Source organism: Cibotium barometz, chromosome 32 (genome assembly GCF_041138505.1).
Source record: "Cibotium barometz isolate CiBa-2024 chromosome 32, ASM4113850v1, whole genome shotgun sequence".
Taxonomy (NCBI): domain Eukaryota; kingdom Viridiplantae; phylum Streptophyta; class Polypodiopsida; order Cyatheales; family Cibotiaceae; genus Cibotium; species Cibotium barometz.
This window is the reverse complement of record NC_141077.1, coordinates 20,847,557-20,866,258: the sequence shown is the minus strand read 5'-3', so window position 1 is coordinate 20,866,258 and position 18,702 is coordinate 20,847,557. Positions and strand designations below refer to the sequence as shown.

General features: G+C 42.7%; 1 protein-coding gene across 5 annotated transcripts in view; it reads left to right on the top strand.

Annotated features, from left to right (window-relative positions):
* LOC147619949 (uncharacterized) overlaps positions 1-18,702 on the top strand; it is a 64,775-nt gene that overhangs the window by 1,139 nt on the left and 44,934 nt on the right. The window lies entirely within an intron of this gene.

The following is an 18,702-nucleotide window of genomic DNA, read 5'->3' as shown; positions in this document are numbered from 1 at the left end:
TATGTGCTACACCTAGGCTCAACTATAAAAGTGCAATACATCCTCATAAACAGAGATATAAGCCATAGGGGCAATAAGTGTGTGGTAGGGTCAAGTGTCCGGGGTGGTCGGTGACGGGGCAATTTGTAACTGTGTACTGGTTGTCTATGTCCACAATTCAGGATGGTGCACTTGGATATCGCTGAAGGATCTCTCGAAGCTAGAGCTAGTGAGGGGATGGTACTCTCGGTGCTCGTCGTAGCAGCCGTCCATATTTTCGGATCCGAGTAGCTCTCTCCAGGAAACAACGGGGAACCTGAGGGCGTGGTGCCTCGTGGAGGTGGATGCAGAGAAGCTCGTGGTGGGTAACTAGGATGTGTATATGGGGTGCCTCTCTCTCATGTGAAGTAAATGGTCTTTGTGCCGCATGATCTCTAGTGTAGGTAAAGCCCCAAGCATCTCTGATTCGGATGGTGTAGAACTCTCATGAGAGACCCAAACGCCTCCTGGAAAAGACAATGGAATCTCCCTTTGATCTCATAATACACTGGGCATCTGCATATGTAGTGCTCCTTCGTGTCCACCTCCAGTGTGCATAGGAAGCAGATCCTGTCTTGATTCTTTCCTCTCTGGGGATATCTGTTTATCTCCTTGTCTCCACCCTAAGCTAGTGAGATGAAACTTTGATTCGACCAATAACAATCCTCATGGCATGTGACACGTGTCTGAGCGTGTAACGGGGCTCTCGAATCTGCGTGTCTGTCCTTTGCTAGGCAGTGGGATGACTCTAGTGCCAGCCTAGGGAGCCTATCTCTGCTCAAACTATAGACCTTCTCTATATATGTGATTGTCTAGAACATGGCATCCACAACTAGCGGGGAGGCTGCAAACTATGCTAGAACAATTGGCATGAGCCACTGATGGTTTGCTCCACGTGAAAATGAAACTCGCGGCGCCCGGGGGACTAGGGCCTTTGGCATACTTGTTGATACCATCAATGCATATTAGTACATTTAAACATGGCCACAACCTTAACACATATCCATCATCACTTTGCATAAAACATAAAAAGCCAGACAAAACATCCACAAATGCTGATAATAGAGCTTGCACATGTGGCACCGCAGAGGCCGGAATGGGCCGACCCCCCCCCCCCCCCGCCCTTGGAGTATTTTATTACCCAAGGAGAATAATATCATGTACAAGCTTTGAGGGCCTTACTCTTCCCACGGGAGATGCCGGATTATCCATATACAAATGCCATAACACAGCCCAACACAAGGCAACTAAGCCGGAACATCGGTTGTAGAAATGCCGAGCCAACAATATAATCCATATACCTTCGTGTGGGTACTGATTCTTCCCCAAAAACCACGGGTCTTCATGCAATAGAGCTGGTACAGCAAGTACAACTCTCCATTCAACCGGTACAATAAGTACAATGGCTGGTATAGTAGGTACAGTGGTTGGTACAGTCGGTATAGTGGTTGGTACAAGTACAGTGGCTGGTATAGCAAGTACAGCAAGTACAAATGCTAGCATAGCAGGTACAATGGTTGGTACAGCAAGTACAACAAGTACAAATGTTGGTACAACAGGTATAATGGTTGGTACAGTTGGTACAATGGTTGGTACAGCAAGTACAAGGACTGGTATAGCCAGTACAGTGGCTGGTACAGCAGGTACAAGGGTTGGTACAACAAGTACAATGGCTAGAAATCATAATAAATGATTAAATACCCTTGCCTTCAGTATTTATTCGCGATGGAACCCTCCAAAACAGTCCCCAACAGCCGGTATTCTTCATGGGCAGTCTTCAAGAGAGAGAGAAAGGGAGTAGCCATCATTAGGGCAGCCTGTAACAGTGGTAGAGGCTAGTATGCAACCAAAGAGCCTCCATTATAGGGCTCCAATTTATAGATTTGGGGCACCCATGAGTGAAAATGGAAAGAGAAGGCTATGATGACAAGTGGAGAGCCACACAATAGCTGAAGTGACAAGTGTGAAGCCACTTGTCTCACTTTGATCCACTTTCTAACAAGTGTCAGGCCACTTGTCTCACTTTGGTTCACTTTTTTGCCACATGTGCCAATCTAAGAGATGGGTCCTTCCATAAACTCTCTCTCTAAAAATATCCCAACTGGTAGACATTCTGTCATAGGCACTTTGCCAACCCTTGGTATCTGCCTAATTCGAGATGTAATGACGCGAACAGAATTTCCATCGGAGTCGAGCCAAAAATAGCAACCCTCCTAAATTTTAGGAGTGTGGTCCTTTGTATTCCTCCAGGATAATCCCCCATTCCCAAAGCTTGTACTTTCAAATATTTAGACGTCTTTGAGTGCACTAGACCCCTTTCACACCTAGAAATGTCCAGGCTGGTGACAGAATACATTATCGCCTGAGCCTCTCCACCCTCCTCCAATCCTTTCCACCAAGATCGGAACCCCAAAAAGGTGTCCCATACATCGATGCCAGTGTCATTAAGGTGTCCAAAAGCCATCTCTTGGTGTGCGGTACTTATAATCTCCAGCATGAACATCATAATCCCTGATTAAGACAGTAGTTAGACAGCATCAACATTAGCATAAAGAGGGCATGGATGACCAGTTGGCAGCCAGCAAGGCATCTAGGTAGGCAGGCGGCTAGGCAACAGTATGAAGACCAACGAGTTTGGGCAAGCATTGAACGAAGCACAGCATTTATCAGATTTATACCATAAATATTTGTCCAAGAGCTGGCCAATCAGCAACCTAAGCATATATATAAGCATAGTTGTCAGGTACGATACTGTACGGTTCATACAATACGATACCGTACGAGAAAATACGGTATGATATAAAAAAAATTCTTATCGTACGGTATTGTACGGTCTTTTAAAAAATTACTTACAAACTTTAGTATTTTCAATTTCAAAGAGAAGACAAGTTGTCACATGACCGAAACCAAAATTCCATTAAAACGAAGTTAAAAACATACATAGACGTCAGGCTAAAGCCTAAGTCATACAATGCGAGGTGCTCTAGGCGCATGTAGCCGTAATAGTAAGTACAAAAAGTGGTGCACAAAAAAGGGAGGCTAGAGGATTGGGGCTAGAATCTAGATGGAGAAGTGATCACTATCAAAATCAGAGCTCTCGCTAGGATCATCTCCATCAGAAGAGTGCTTATCGGAGCACTTGCAGAAGTCACCCTCGCTAAGGATGTTGCCCTTGTCATCAAACTCGGGCTTTGTAAGCTCTTGTGACAAGGCAATCAAAGCATCCTCATTTGCAAGAGCGGAGGAAGAACTATTGGAACCTCATCGTGTGTTTTAAAAAATTACTTATAAACTTAGGTATTTCCAATTTCAAGATATGGAGTATTTTAAAAAGGAGGGAAGCATCTAGTACAGAGGAAAGCTCAAACAGCCATAGACTCCCAAAAAAAATATTTTTTTTTTGGAAAAAAAATTATTGAATTTTTTTTCCTCGAAAAAATCCGTACGAGTCTGCACAGTATTCCATACGATACGCTGTCATACGTCGTACGGAGACAACTATGTATATAAGCATATGTCAACATTTGCATCTTGCACATTCAATCATTCATCATTTTGTAGAAGTTGATATCAATAGAAGTCATGTAGAAGGTGCTAGAGGTCACCCCTAGTGGTAGACCCAGCACCTAAATCATGTACAATCATTCAGTCACCTTTTTGTACCATATAAATAGAAGAAAACCCTGACACCAACTATCTCCCTCGTCTTCTCTCTCCTTTGTCTTAATCATGTTTATTCATCATCTTGTTCTTAATCAGGCTTAGGGTAGCAAGGCTTCCGTGCATGCAACATTGGTATCAGAGCATTGAGGCTCAACCACTAAGCATAGGTCCCAAGGAGGTGCACAGATCCATTAGAAGAATGCATTAGGGTAGCAGATGGAGTGGTCTGCAAAACAAGCGAAGCTAGAGGAAAGCACTATGTAGGAGTATGTACTTAGAATGAGTACATCATTTAGCTCTTAGTTCAGTTCCAAAGGCCTAGCAACAGGCATGATTAGTTCTTGTGTCATGTGCAAGACATGTGCATGGCTGATCCCAGGCCTAACCCTGAAGGGCAACAGCATAACGATCAGATTTAGAACCAGAATTTGGAGCTACTGCAACTAATATTGCAGGGAAGATAGTGTAAGGGACCAGAGTCCTGTCGGCCAGCAGAATTAGAGGTTTTTCATGATGTCGATTGCAAGTTGGATTTTTCCTGTCCAAGAACCTGGCCGACAGCAAGTTGGCTAGTCCACTAGGTCTTCAAGGACATATATATAGCAGGTGCATAGTTCAATGATGGCATTCAATCCAACCATGGATTGGGTCTTAGACTTAGGCATAGAATAGGGTTTATTACCTTTTCATGAAGGCAGTCTATGGTAAGATCGTACTATCTTTCTATACATTATGAATATACTAAAACTTAGCTATCTCTCTCTCTTCTCTATCCTCTACATGTGTTTTGCATCAGGTTGTTCCAAGATGGTGTTTAGGGTTGAAAGAAGACTCTAGAGCTTCTGCATGTAACATTGGTATCTGTAATGCTCCTTGCATCAATAGCTTGAGGACTTGTAAGACTAGAACTTTGATTCTCCACCCAACCGTATCTCAAATGGACCCTAAACACATGATTATATAGGCTTAGGTGATGCATGACCTTCCAACTTCAGCCCCTTGACCTTTCAATGGCTAGGCATGGCCCTTTCACTATCCAATGCCTCCTCAACTCGCCCTAGAAGGGGGCGCCTACTTCTGTGGCCTTTAGGCTTCCCTTATGCACTATCTACAATGTACATCCCTTTTACTGTGATCTTATATATATATACCTAGATAAATCCAAGAACATGTCCAAATTCACCTTTTAGGAATGTGCATGTTATATACTCATGGTAGTCAACCCACAAGACTATATAGCTATCAACTCCATTATGCATAGTATGGACTAGATACTACGACATCCCCACTAACGTCATTAGTGTCCAATGGTGGGTTTAAAACTCTATATCAAGATATGCTCTCACACATGCACTCCATACACACACACATATAAGAGCATATATTCACACAAAGGGCCTTCGTACTGAGTTTTTGTCAAACCTCTGGAGATGCAGGGCAGACCTAGCCATAATGAAGCCTAGTACTAAGGAAAGTAGCAAATAGAAAGAATTAGTACAACAAATAAGTAGTTGATAGGGTAAATGCACCGCCAAAGATAGAAAGAATAAGCACAATATCAACTGGGTGCAACTCAGCCAAAAATTTCACAATGTGAAATCTGCATGTCTGCTAATACGGCTGAATTATATATCTAGATGAATCCAGGAACATGCCCAACTTCACCTTTTAGGAACGTGCATGTTATATACTCATGGTAGTCAACCCACAATATTAACCATTCCTTTAGGTATTCCCAATTTGAAATCCCCTGAATCTTATTTATATGCAAACCTTTTACATATAAATAATCTTTTCTAGTCTTACCTTATAGTGTTTTTTGTCAGTCTCATAACATTTCCTCTCTCTTGAAAGAAAAGTTTTCGTTCTCGCAAAAATGAACTCAAGAAACCTTTTCTTCAGTGTAGTCACTTAACTTGGAATAAGTTTTCTTTTATAAGTATTTCAATTATAGAAACACTTCCTTTAGTAGAGGAATATTACTTCCTTGTTCATGTGTTCTTAAACTCCCTTTCTATGACAGTATCTTTTTCTTTTAAAAACATCTACTGTCCATGTAAGTGTCATTAAACCGTTTAGATTTGACACATTGTTGAACTTTATGATACCCTTAGAACAATGAGGTTGGCCTTAGAACAATGAGGTTGGCCTTAATACCTTCTAAGATGAATATTTTATTTTGGTGAGAACAAAACAATATGATTATGTCCACCAACTTTGCATATGTCCTTGATCAGAGGCTTGTATGCAGTTAATGACTTTTCATTGTTCTTTTTTACTTCTCGAGTGTCATGATCACTCAAAAGCTTTACTTGGTTACCATTAACTCTTTTCCTAGTGCATACTTGTATACACTAACTAGAACCAATCTTACGGATAACCTTCTTTTACGTGAGACACAATTCCCAAATAAGATTGTTCTATTATCTTTTTGTACCTTACGTACTAAAAGATTGTTTAGTATCTTTTAGTACCTTACGTACTAGTTGACCGACCTTGCATACCATAAGCAATGAAGAGTAAAGTAACCATTTACTCCCTTGGCCAATTCCTTTTACTTCTCGACCGTCGACGACTCAATCGAGAAATTCTTTTGGATAAGACAACCTCAACCTTGCACGGTCAACTCCTTTCGATTGCTTGTACGTTGGCATAGCACACATCACTAGGCGTCCCATTCCACCTAGTTGCTCACAAGTACCTTGAGTAACAGATCATTAACACTAGACCTTGTCTTTTAAAAAGTTTGGATGTCCTTGAATTTGGATCTAGGTAATAACTTTTTTTTCGTTACACTTCATTAAGTGAAACAATGTCCACATAGACATTTCTTTTTATTGGTAGATCTTTTTCAAGCAACTTATTTGCTTGATAACTTTTTATGCATATATAGAAACAATTATAAGGTTCCTTGTACCATGTCTACTACCATTATGGAATCCATAACCACTCATAATAATGCCTCTCTTTAATATGGTCAACTTTTCTTTTCACAAATGAGTACATGTCATTACTTTTTTTTACAATCACATACTCATACCTTTACGATGTGGCCAAAACAAACATCACTTTATTATATCACCACCATGAGAATTTATAGTCTTTCCTCTTTTCCAAGGATTTAGACTCTTATTTATAGATATGCTGCTTTTACCATGCATTAACTATCTTTACCAGGCATTAACGATCTTTTTCACTTTTGATCCTTTCTTAAGTGATTCCTTTGAACCACTATCTTTTTAAGTGACACCCTTTTATCACTAGCAGCTGCATTTTTCTATTTGAGAGTTACCTCTTTTAATCAAGTAATTCCAAACTACTTGATAGTTAGGGTCATTAGCACATTTTTCTTTTAAGTGAGCCAGCAACTCACTTTATAGTTGAATATATCATGGGTGCTCGACTTAGAGCATTTGTCCCATGATCTTAAATTTTATTTTTCTATATCTGATTTGAAAATCAAACTCTTGTAGGATTTCAGCTCATCTAGCCTTCCTACCTTTAAACTCCTTTTGAGTACTTAATCACTTAAGACTTCCATGGTTAGATAATACTTCCAAATCGACACTATACAAATAATGACTATACTTTAAAAAAGCATGCACAATTGTAAATAGTTCTTTTTATAAGTTGAATAATTACTTTGAGCTTTGTTCAACTTTTACTTTCAAATAATTTAGATTTTTTTTTGGTAAATAATTTATTTTTTCTCTATAATTGAAATACTTTTCTAAGGTGATCAATATGTTCTTGTTCATTTTGACTAAAGACTAATATATAATCAATAAAAACCACCGCAGATTTTCCCAAATATAGAAGTAGTGAGAGCATTAGCTAGACCAAAAAGCATAACTAAAAGCGTCCAAAAGATGTCCTAAATGCTGTTTTTGGCACATGTTCAATTCTAACTTTTACTTGATGATATTAAGACTAAAATATTTAGCACCTTTGAATTGATTAAACAATTCATCTATCCTAGAAATAGAAAATTTATTTTTTATTGTGATTAAATTTAATCCACAATAATATATGCACAAGTGCATATATATGCATCTTTTTTCTTCACTAATAATATTGGTGAAGTCTAGAGAGACTTACTTGGCCTAATAAAGCCTTGTTGTAAATATTCAGCCAACTTCTTTTCAACTTCTTGTGTTTCTGTTAAACTTATTCTATAAGATGACTTACTAATTGGTTTTGAATCCTTTAAAACTTCTATGGGATGATCTATCCCTCTATCTGGAGGTAAACCTTTTGGCAATGTTTCCGAAAAAACATCTATAAATTCTTCAAATAAATTGTTTAAAGAAGAATTAACTACTTCACAAATACTTGAATCAAAATTTTCACAATGGGTTTTAAACTGAGACATTGCATAACAGAAAAACATTTGTTCTACTCCATTATCTTGATGAAGCTTTTGGAGCTCAATATTACATATCAAAGGAGAAGATGGTACATTATGCTCTCCTTGCAATGTAATAAAATTTTCTTTATGCTCAAATGTTAGTGTATTATGCAAATAGCTTCTCAAAAGTGTTTTCCTCAATGAAAATAATTCAAGTGTGCATTCCTTAAGGCTTATCATTACCATTCCCAGTAAGTTCTTGTCCTTGGGACTTAGGACAATTCCTTTTATCATATCTCGGCTCAAGACAAGAAAATCAAAGTTTTTCTTTAACCGCTCTCTCAAAATCTTGCTTTTTTAGAAACATACTAGGATTGGATTTTTGCTTTTTAAGAGGTTTTCCCTTTTTAAAGAAAAAACCCTTTATTTTTTGAGAGCCAAAATTTTCTTCATGAGGCTTATATAAAATTTTAAAATCATTTTCTTTACGATTACCATTACCTTTGGTATTGTCAAATTTTTTTGTAAATTTTATAGTCTCGTCTAAGTTTCTTGGCTCTGTGAAGCAAACTTCCTTCTTGTACTCTCTTTTTAGGCCTCTAATGAAGTCTCTTACTTTTTGAAAATTGTCTATTCCCTTAAGCTTTAAGACAATTTCTCTATAGCAAGCTATATATTGAGTGAGATTTAAATTCTTTTGTTCCATAGAACAATTATCCCACTCCTCTTAATTTCGGTCTTCTTCATTTTCAGAAAGATATTCCTTTAGAATAATTCCTTAAATGAATCCCAAGATTCGGGTACTTGTCTAGCTTCTGCTAAGCTCATCCACTACTTATAAGCTTTGCCTTGTAAGGATAGACTAGCTTCAATGGGGTGGTTATGATCAGACACATTTCTTAAAAGATGCAAATCTTGCCATTTTTATAGAAAAATATGAACTGCATCTTTATTTCTCTCCTTCTCTTCTCCACTAAAAGTGGGTGCCTTTAAATTTCTCCTTCTCTTCTCCACTAAAAGTGGGTAAATCTTTGAATACCATACCTTGGTCTCTAGTTTTGGGACCTTCTTCAACTATGGCTCCATTCAATTCTTTTTCTAGAGTTTTTTCTCTTCCCTCATCAATGTTTTTAGATATTTCTTTTACTCCCAATCCTTCCCCTCCTCCCATCAAGGAGGTAAGACCCATCATTTTCTCAAGTTTATTCTCTATATTAGAGATTTTTTCTTTCATTTCCTTCATTTCTATATTCTAATTCTCATTTAGATCTAAATCTTACATATCTATTTCATTTGTTTTTGTAATATCCTCTTCCATGTGAAAAGAGTACATTGGGTTTTTTCCCTTCTCTCCATTTTCATCCTTCCCATCTTGAGAAGTCATTTACTCTAACAATAAGCAAAATGGAAAGTTTCTTACAAAGAAGGAATAGAGAAGGAATTAAGGAGTACAGATTAGAGTTAGCAATGAGTAGCTCAATGGAAGCATGGAAAAGAAAGAACTTAGCTCTGATATCAATGTAACGCTCCTTGCATCAATAGCTTGAGAACTTCTAAGACTAGAACTTTGATTCTCCACCCAACCATATCCCAAATGGACCCTAAATATATGGTTATATAGGCCTAGGTGTGTCACATGCAATCTCGTTATTGGGATAGGGGGCCCTTCAGTGGGTAATTCGAGACCCAATCCGGTGTACAGTTCTCATATCTCTCTCTCATATCTCTTTAAAGTTTGAAGTATTAAAGTGGATTGCTAAACTCACGAAACTCAGGATACAGAAGACGGTGTGAGCATTTCTGTGACAGGATCTTCCAATACAAAGACTTCCGCTGCATATCACATTGGTATCAGATTCAGATTGTCCACACACCCCGTATCCTAGCGTGGGGGCATCCTTGGATGGTTAGATTGCGTTCCGGCACGACCACCGACTTCAGCATCATGTCTACAGAAGAGAGTACTTATCAGCCGGAAGACGTCTCCCCCGAAGGAGACCATGTTCTTCCGCCTACAGCAGACACCATAGCTCTTCTTAGAGCTCAAAACCAGCTGCTCATGGAGCGTCTCCAACTCTTGGAGGCAGCAGCAGCACATCCTTCTACACCTCCAGCAGCACCCGACTACATCTCCCTCTTCTTTCAGATGGAACAACAAAGGAGAGAGGATGAGGCCCGAAGGAAAAGAGAAAAAGCAGAAAGACGGGACTATGAGAAAGCCCAACGCAGGATCGACGAAGACCGGCGTCAGGCTGAACTCGCCGCTCGGGAACACCAACGTGAGCTTGATCGAGAACGTATGTTACTCGAGCACCAACGGGAAAAGGAGGCCATACACTTGAGGTATCAGTAGCTCTCCTCAGTCTCCCCAGTCATAGGTGTCACCTGCCAACAGTTTGCAGCATCATCAACCACCATCATTTGCAGTCAACCAAACTTCAGTAAGTATGATGGTGTCCAGCATCAGTCCTACGCTAGAAAACAGCTCTACAGTCCTGCGTTTGCAGATTTCCAGCAGTTCTTCCATGCGTTTTCAGCCCTACAGCAGTTTACATCAGTAACTAGCCTTCAGTACATCATCCAGGCATACACCAACCCTTTGGTAAAGGTAACCAAGCATTCATAAGCATTTACAGCATTCTAACATAGCTTAGAACAGTCCATCGCCTTCTTTTCTCAGCCTCAGGTGTGCAGCCCTTCCTCATGCCCTTGGGAAGAGTGCATAGGCTCGAGATCAGTTCATCGAGGTGTTTCTACAGCCGTGTACAGTTAAGCCAAGCTTCCAATCCTCCGAGATCTTGCGTTTGGCTTATCTACAGTCCACAATCATTCTCTCTAAAGAAATAAAGCAAATACTATCTCGTTATCGGGATAGGGGGTCCTTCAGTGGGTAATTCGGGACCCAATCCGGTGTACAGTTCTCATATCTCTCTCTCATATCTCTTTAAAGTTTGAAGTATTAAAGTGGATTGCTAAACTCACGAAACTCAGGATACAGAAGACGGTGTGAGCATTTGTGTGACAGGATCTTTCAATACAAAGACTTCCGCTGCATATCACATTGGTATCAGATTCAGATTGTCCACACACCGTATCCTAGCATGGGGGCATCCTTGGATGGTTAGATTGCGTTCCGGCACGACCACCGACTTCAGCATCATGTCTACAAAAGAGAGTACTTATCAGCCGGAAGACGTCTCCCCCAAAGGAGACCACGTTCTTCCGCCTACAGCAGACACCATAGCTCTTCTTAGAGCTTAGAACCAGCTGCTCATGAAGCGTCTCCAACTCTTGGAGGCAACAACAGCACGTCCTTCTACACCTTTAGTAGCACCCGACTACATCTCCCTCTTCTTTCAGATGGAACAACAAAGGAGAGAGGATGAGGACTGAAGGAAAAGAGAAAAAGCAGAAAGACGGGACTATGAGGAAGCCCGACGCAGGATCGACGAAGACCGTCGTTAGGCTGAACTCGTCGCTCGGGAACACCAACGTGAGCTTGATCGAGAACGTATGTTACTCGAGCACCAACGGGAAAAGGAGGCCCATACATTTGAGGTATCAGCAGCTCTCCTCAGTCTCCCCAATCTTAGGTGTCACCAGCCAGCAATCTGCAGCAGCATCAACCACCATCATTCGCAGTCAACCAAACTTATTCATCAGTTAATCAATTTATTCATCAGTTTAGTGCTCATTTTTCTTTAGCTAGGATCACAGACCCTCAAGACAAAGTCCACTTAGCGGCTCCCCATCTCACTGGTGAGGCAGTCACTTGGTGGCAGCATTGGTCTAGTATTCATACAGACCAGGCCACAGGTGTCACAGCCTTTGACTGGGACATCTTTGTCCATGACCTGAAGACCAGATTTCTCCCGCCCCAGTACAAGACTGGTCTGAAAGACGAGTTCTATGGACTCAGATAGAACGGATTCTTGGTGCTTCAGTTTTCCAGTAAGGTTATTACTTTATCACAGCAGTTAGGATTATCTGAGCAGGATAAGATGAAGCAATTCATTCGTGGATTGGACTCTAACATTCGGTTCACAGTTCGTAACTTTGAACCAAGTACATATGACCGGGCTCTGACTCTCGCTCAGAATGAAGAAATGAAGCTTAACGGGGGCAAGCCCAAGCAGTCATCTGAGTCCAGTACCAAAACCCAGCAGCAGCAATGAGCTGCACAGACAGGGCAAGGTAACGCGTCTTCTAAAGATGCTTAGAAGGACAACAGTAATAGCTCCAGCTTAGGGGGTAAGAAAGATAAAGAACCTAAGAAAACCCCTGATGAAAAGGCTAAAGCAGGCATTACTGGAGGTTATCTTCCTCCAGAGGAGCAAAGGAAGTACCAGTCAGAAAATAGATGTTTTTTCTGTCATATTATAGGGCATGGTAAGAAGGATTGCCACAAATGGCAAGCGGCACAAGCCGCCAAAGCTCCTTCTACCACAGTTGCCACAGCCTTCCTAGCTCCTCCAGCCCCGCCTACTACCTCAAATGCAGTTTAACTTTTACCTTCCATGCATCCTATGCCATCCGTGGTATTTGATGCTAAGCAGAAGGGTGAGAGCGATGCTGCTCAGAAGAGCCTCATCCGAGCTTATGGCTCTGCCTTGGGCCGACAATTCGTAGTGCTTTTTGATATGGGTAGTTTTGAAGACGCCATCTCTCCCCAGTTGGCTAATAAATTGAACTGCCTATTAGTCCCATATCATCTGGATGTGGACGGGTTTACACCTGGTCTTCGCACCCACATTTCCCAGAAGGGACAACAATTTGCCTTTGAAGTTCAGAAGGCCTCATTTCAACGAGATTTCATCGTCTCACCTCTGTTGGAATTCAGTGGTTCCGTCGTATGAGCCTATTCTCGATTGGGGACAGGACACTTTTACTATTTGTAAAGGTTTTCCTGAGCCTGTCATGATTCGTGGGAATAGAAGCATTCTTGGCATCCCATTGATTTCGCATCTCCAGGCCAGACGAGCTATCTGCAAGAGAGCAGAAGGAGCACTCCTTTATGTTCGTGCTCAAACAACCCCTCCTTCATTAGTAGCATCCGTTACATCTTCAGTCCCTGAGTTAGCAGACCTCCTATCCAGACACCAGGACATTATGCTTAGGGATGATCTCCCGCCCAGTCTCCCACCCTCTCGCCCTGAGGACCATCACATTGATTTGGTTCCTGGATCAGATCCCCCTAGCAGGTTTCCCTATCGTCTTTCCAAGACTTTAGAGGGCGAGTTAGAAAAGCAGTTATCTAAGCTTCTCCGAGCCGGATTCATTCGGCCTTCTTCCTCCCCATTTGCTGCACCTATCCTATTTGTCCAAAAGAAGGACAAGTCTTCACGCCTTTGTGTAGACTACAGGGCATTAAACAAACTCACTATCAAGAATAAGTTTCCTATGCCAAGGATAGAGTACATTTTGGAGCGTTTAGACGGTGCTAAGTTTTTCACAAAGATCGACCTCAAGAGTGGTTACCATCAGGTTCGCATTTTTGAAGCTGACATTCCAAAAACATCTTTTCGGACAGAGCGCGGTCACCAAGAGTTCGCAGTCATGCCTTTTGGGCTTACAAATGCACCCGCAACGTTCAATAAGATGATGTCTAGGATTTTCGCAGTCCACATTTATTGGGAAGTGTGTTTTCATATTCCTTGATGACATACTAGTCTTCTCAGCCACTGCGGAGGAGCATGAGAAAGATGTGGAGAAAGGCTTGCAACTTTTGCGAGATAATCAGCCCCCTCTCAGCACCGGATGCTGAGTGAACTCCAAGAAGCCAGAGACGCCGTCCTCGATCAAAGATGAAAGACTGCAGAAACAGGTACCAAGAAAGCTCCACAAGCAATCTCCTCAGCAAGTCAGCTACAAAAGCAACGGAACAAGCTGCCAGGTACACCGCTCCTCTGGAAGAAAACAACCAAGTAGGTTGCGACGTGATGCTCCAGATAATGGTTCCAAACCCAAGTGTAAGAACACTCCCCGAAGTCGAACGTCGTGTATCCAGCCTGGAGAAGGTATGAAAAACCTCATAACCAACCAAGATCAGATCCTGTATATAATCAATCCTGGGAGAAGTAAACTGCTCCTCACTGGAACCCTCAAAAGAAATATAGTCAATCTGCTCCAACTCTGTACCAAGAGTAGCCAAATGCTGTTAAAAAGCATCCTCTGAAAAGGTCGGCATCGCAAGATGTAAAGACTCTGTAGAAATGATGGGGTCCATCTGCTCAAACTCAGTATCATGAGTTGCCCAATGCTGTACATAAGTACACGCCACTGAGGTGGGCATCGCCAGATGAAAGGACTCCACACCCCCCTCTGAAAAATGATGTCGTCGGACTGGTACAAGCCCAACCTGATTCTGATCCAAATCCAAAAGACTCTTGAAGTACCACTGTGCCCCTGGCACGGTTAGCAACAACCACAGCTCCAAAGCATCCCATTGGGTCCCGGCTGGTAGCTCTTCATGTGCCTCTTCATCGGGTTGTGCCCTTTCATGTATGGGTTCGCATCCCTTCACACGCACGATGGCACCACGAGATGGCACCTCCTCGCATGGCACCTCTTCGCTGATCCTCACGGCTGCGCACCTCTTGGCCGCCAGCGCATAAGCGCTACGATTCAATAATTCAGCCTTCGTGGGTTTAATAAACGGCGCAGCCCTTCGTGGGTTTAATAAAATGACCAGCCGGCCAGCCCATTAATAAATTTGGGTGGCCCTTTTTTTATTAACCCACGTACCCTTTTGTTACATAAAAAAAAAAAAAAACGACTATGGGGCCAGCGCAACGACTTCGTCCGCCGGCCAGCCTATTCGTTTCACTCGCACGCCGTTCGAGAGAAGGTGCGCTCCTCTCCCACTCTGCCACGCCAGGGACTTCTCTCCACTCTGGCACACACTCCCCTTCTCAACCAGGTGTCCAATGGAACCCAACAGCAATCAGCCCGTGCCTTACATCTCGTACATAGACGAGGTCCCGGAGGCCATATTGCCCGAAAATCCTCGGGAGACACCCACACCGGAGCCCGCTCCATTACCCGAACCTGTTGCAGAACCTGTTCCGGCTCCAGTTCATGTACCAGGTCCCCTGGACTTTTTATTATACGTCAGTCACCGCCACGCCACTCAGTTCCAGGTGTGGGTGATCTGGCATATTTACTTGACGTGTCCAGCACACCATCTTGCTCATTACGAGTTTATTTTGGGACGGTACCCACATCTTGCATATTTCCTGGACGAGTGTCGTGTGGATGCAGTGAATCGGATCATCTCGCTCCAGCCCTTGGTTCAAGTATACAACGAGCTCATTGTGCCAGATTACACTCCCTTAACCCCTGCAGAGACACCTCCTCTCGACGAGGTGGAAGACTTCGAGCCTTCGGAGTTAGGCTCCGATTTCTTAGCAGAATTGGGAGACGATTCACTGTCACTCTCTCCTCCAGCAATACCACATATTTCACCAGCTTCTCCGCGCTACTCCCTCTAGCAGATCCAACATGCCATCTATCTCAGAGGAAGAGGGCCAGCAACAAGACGAGAAAATGCAGGCCATTACATTATTACGCGAGCAGATGGAGACACTTCAGCAGACTTTTTCGACAAGTCTCTCTACCATCAGCAGACGGCTCGACCAGTTGCAGCGGCCCCATCCAGCGCGCACACCAGCTAGTGATCCACAACCATCTTCTTCAGAGACTTCGGTAGCAGAAAATGAAGATGAACCAGATCCAACTGCCGAGGTAAACAATGCAGAACTCCAACTTCTTTATAAAATATTAACAGCTGCACAAAAAAAGAAACTCGATGTCAAACTGCGTGCCCCTTATAATGGTCGCCGGTTCGAGACAGACTGATTCATGTTCAGCAGAAATATCAGAAGTATGCGAATAAGCACAGAAGGCATACTGAGTTTCAAGAAGGTGACTTGGTTTTGCTTTATGTTGTACCGCATCGATATAAGACAGTAAAGTCAGTCTTTCCGAAGTTGCGACGGCGTTTCTATGGTCCATTTAAAGTTATAAAGAAGATTTCAGTTGTCAGTTATAAGTTGGATCTTCCACCATCTTGGGGAAAAATTCATCCGACATTTCACATCTCTTGGCTCAAGGAATACATACAAGGAGATTCATCTATCCCGGAGTTATCTTCTTATGTTCCTGAGATTGAAGATGATCATATTATTCTTGTTCCTGAGAAGATTCTTGACGTTCGTCAGAAAGAAACAAGAAAGAAGATTACTACAGAATTTCTTGTTAAGTGGATGGACTTGGATGAGTCAGATTCTACTTGGCAGACAGATGAAGAAATGCAACAATATCCTCAACTCCTCCAAGAATTCTTTGGCAGACGACCGACTCTCATTTAATCACAAGGGTTTTATTTTAAATGGGAGGGAATGTCACGATTGTGACTTAGTTCATTATACAGTCTCCTTATGATTACAGATACTGAAGTGACATGATTACAGAGGACCCCTACACTTGGATGGTCACGACTATTCGCTCTAGAGACATGCCTCTTCATCAAGAGCCACACTTCTTCGACGATTGGTCACACCCTTTTGCTCTAGGGTTGCAACTCTTCATCCAATGGTTGCAGCTATTCGTCCAAAGGATGTGTCCCTTCGCCTAGAGTCATGACTATTGGTCATGGGATGTGTCTTTTCATTCGTGTCTCTTGAACTCCTATATAAGGAGCCTGTTGTATCACAATTTCAATCAATCAATCAAACATCTGTGTTCAAGTCTACTTTCAGTTTCAGTCTTAAATACACAGATAGTGGATGAAATACTAAGTAATAATAGTAATCCTCACAAAAACCATCTTCCAAACAACAAACCTGCAGAACTGGCAGGGGGAGGGGAATCCTTAGAAGCATCACAAAGAGAGGCAGAGGTAGGCTCCTCACAATTAGGAAGGGAAGCAAGAATATAAACTGCAGTGGTAACAAAGTCCTCAAAAGCATCACTGAGAGCAGAAGACTATTCCAAAAGTAGAATCAGATCCCAAGAATCAGCAACAAACAAATGATCCATGTGAAAGGATCACACCTCAAGGGCAAAACACGCTCCTTGTTCTGCAAACACTGCAAAGAACACAGGTTCGGACAAAATAAACCCTGCTCAGGATCTCTGAAAAGATCACTGCACTCCTCCAAAATCTGTAAACTCCTTGTCACAGAAGAAAGTCTCCACAGAAACAAAACAGCTCCCGAAACTGATCCTCAAGTGAAGTAGCTGGAGATAGACTGTTACTTTAGAGTAGGTAGAGCATCTTGAGGAGCATATTGTTTGCGAATGCATATGTGTCATGCATATGTGTGTCATATGTAGAATGATGCATGGTTTTGTTTTTGGCTAACACAAGTAACGTTTCCACTTGATTTTAGACTTTTGCTGCAGGTTCTAAAGGAACAAGCAAGAGTGGTTTCTTGAGCAAGAGTTGTTTGTGACTTTGATGTGACAGTGTGGCCTATTGTGCAGGATGATTGTTTTATCACCCAGATGCATTGGAGGGCCATTGTTTTTGCCATATGGGGCGTCTTTGCTCATAAGATGCCTTACTGTGCCATTGAGTGCAATCGAGGACGCTTGCTATTTTTCAAGAGGGGGGTATGTCACGACCCTGTGTTTTTCTCTGGATAGTGTGCAGGTGTGCACGGGGACATGGTGGACAGTGTGAATGGCATCAGATTGGAGCTAAAAAGGAAACCCATGTGTGGACAACCCCAAGTGTGAAGGGGACGAAGAGATTTTAACTCAAAAGGTTTTAAAAACCTTTAAAAACATTATAATGTCTTTTATGAAAGAAAACGCGGCCCATATGCTATTATTGGGGCCACGTGTGTGCTTTTCTGAAGAAGAGGGGCTGGCGGGCAGAAAGGGGGCGCCTATCTCTTGATGAAGGTGTGCTCTCCGCTTAGGAGGACTGCTCTTACACGCCGTTTTCCTCCTTTGCATCGAGGCGGCTGCTGGACAGAGGAGCACTTGTGGGATGGTTCTCCTTTGCAAGGACAGCAGGCTTTACAGGCTTCTGACAGGTTGCAGAAGGGAAGGTGTTAGGTGGCTGTTGGACTGGCTGTAGGCGGACTGAACAGCCACTGCAGGTACAGGTGTCAGCATGCCATGCTCTCTCTCTCTCTCTATTGGCAAACGGGCGGCTGCAGGCAGCGCTGGATAGAGCAGTGCATGCTTTTCTTCACGCACAAGGGGAACTGTAGGCGGCTGCTGGACAGAACAGTACGCGCTTTTCTCCACACGCCTTTGGAAATTCTGGTCGGGGAGTTTACAGGCGGCTGGCTGTAGAATAACGGTGGGGAGCAGGGAGCGTTGTGTCCAGCTGGACAGCAACAGGCAAGGGCTGGACTGTAGGCGCAAGACTTTTCGTTATCTCCCTCTCTCCCACCCATAGAAGGCGGCCAGGACTGCAGGCCGTTTCAGGAGGGGAGGTGCTGGGCTGAACACAGGCAGGCTGAGCAGGTCTCTCTCTATCTTTCTCTCTCTCTTGGAAGGAGCGGGCTGAAAGAGGCGCACAGCCAAGACTGTATTGAGATTGTTTATGAGATGTTTTGGTTGGCTGCAAGTACAGGTCACTTGAATGTGTTTCTTGGCATGGGAATGAAGCAAGCTCGCATGGCTGCATGCTCATGGAGCAGATTGTTTTCTTCCTG